We start from the raw sequence: 2,263 nt of genomic DNA on the forward strand, positions 1-2,263 counted from the left end.
AGCCATATTATTTATGATGTCTTGCTTGAAGTCAGATAGCAAATTTGTTATCTCCATTCGGGAAACTCTAGCAGAAGAAGACTTCCTTATTGTAGCATGATGACCTTGACCTTTCTTAACTATTGCTCGAGAGTAGTTAAGACATATTTTCTTTATATCATCCCAAGGCAGCTGGGTTATATCACCTCCTCCTATCAGGTCCAGGGCATCTGTACAGGTATCACTGATTCCTCTTAGAAATAGTAATTTCTGAGAGTCCTCGTTGAGAGTATGGTTTGAGTTCCTCTTTAGTGAAAACAAGAATTTGGAAATATAATCTTCCAGATTTTCATCGTCCTTCTGCTGAATTCGAAATATGTTATCACTTTTGCTGGCGCTCTTACAATATTCCTTATACTTGTCAAGGAATGTCGTCTGCATGACCTTCCAACTATTGACGACACCTCTTCCCAGACTCATGAACCATCTGAGAGCTCCTTCCTTCAAGGTGGAAGGAAATAACTTCAGTTTATGAGCGTCTGTGTTGTAGTCATAACTGCGACAGAGGACATCAAATTCAAACAAAAAAGTTTCTGGGTCCTCTGTGACCAGGCCATAAAACTTTGGAAGCAAAGAAGAGGGAATTCTTTTAAGATTGTCAGTATCTCCTTGGGGGACAATGGGAAACTCAAATGCAGGAGGTGGATTATGAGGTGGATTATTTGCCATGTTTGGTTGCTGGAATAACAGAGCGAATGGATTTTCCTCAGGTTCGTTGTCAACTGGGTCAAATGGTAGTTCAATAAACAGATTTTCAGGGAGGAACCTTCCCAAGGCGTCTCTTCTTCTTCTATGCATGCAATATGATGAATAGTGGCTTGACGGATCTAGAAAATTTTACTAACAAGCTAAACTAATGCTAAAAATGACTTCTGATAAACTCCTAGTTAGATGCCATCCCCGGCAATGGCGCCAAAAATGGTCGCGCCCACAAAAGGATATGAAAATCACAGTAAAACCTTCCCTGGGAATTGGGCATTCCAACAGGTGACCAATATCTCTCTCTGTAGACGTTCATTTACTTGTCAAACCAGGGGACGTATGCTTTAAATGGCATAGCAAAATATATGCACTAGGAACTCATTTTGGTCAAATCTTAGCAGAAATACATACTGGAAAGAAATTCTACCTACGCTACAGGAAGGTAATGCAAATCTCTTTAACTCAACTATGATTTGATTAAAACAGAAATCATGATAACTACAACTGAAACACAAACTATGAACTGGCCTTATGCTGCAGGAACAGGCACAGTGATGGATTCCTTGTGCTGCAGGAGCAATGTAAATCTGAGTTTGTATAAAAACTTTAAAGATGAAAGCAAAAGGAAGCTTAATAGGAAAGAACAACTAAGTAACTAGCTACAGATACCTACTAAGTGGCCCCCCTTAGCAAGCATCTCCTGATTATGCAGATGCTAAACTCAGAACTTCATTGAACTTTATTCATAAAAACAGAATGATATACATTTTTTTGTTGATATGGAAACTAACAACAAACTCTCTCTCGTTAAACAAATTCTGTCTTTTATTATCATATTGATTCTTACATGATATCTACTAATCCGATTCTATCTTATTCTAACTCTCCTCTCTCTCTTTTTCTCGCACAGGAGGAGAACTTTATTTAAAAACAGGAGAGCAACTAACTAACTAACTCCATCAAGGAAAGACGTGGAAGTAAAATATATCCCCGAATCGAGGAACAAACTCCATAAATGAATTTATGCGTTCAACCCGATCCAGAGAGAATCTAGCGCTCCACTCTTTCCAGATTAACTGTCATTAAAATTCTTTCCCATGGTTTCGGTCAAAGAGTCCTCGCCGGAGCTCCCTCAAAGTCATGTAGGAAATGGACTTTACTGCAAGGCCGAGATCGGCTGCGCTTGACTCGATCGTTCTTCAACAAATTGCGAAACAAAAGGTAACAGGCAACAGAAAAAGGCGTATGGCACATACATGATATCTATTCATTAATCACACATTTAAATCTACTTCATCATTCAAAAACTGTATACGATATACCAGTTATTTTAGAGAGTCAACGGGGCAATAAATGCAATCAAGTCAACACAATGAGTTACAGGAATATAAAAGTATCTTGCTACAGGATATCCCAAAAAAGGTTTCAACAAAGTCTGAACATCCATGAAATAATAAAAGTAAAGGCATTTAAAAGTTTATCATAACATCCAAATTATGAGCATATTTTAAGCTCATCATTG

This window comes from Cryptomeria japonica, unplaced genomic scaffold (genome assembly GCF_030272615.1).
Source record: "Cryptomeria japonica unplaced genomic scaffold, Sugi_1.0 HiC_scaffold_360, whole genome shotgun sequence".
Classification (NCBI taxonomy): Eukaryota; Viridiplantae; Streptophyta; class Pinopsida; order Cupressales; family Cupressaceae; genus Cryptomeria; species Cryptomeria japonica.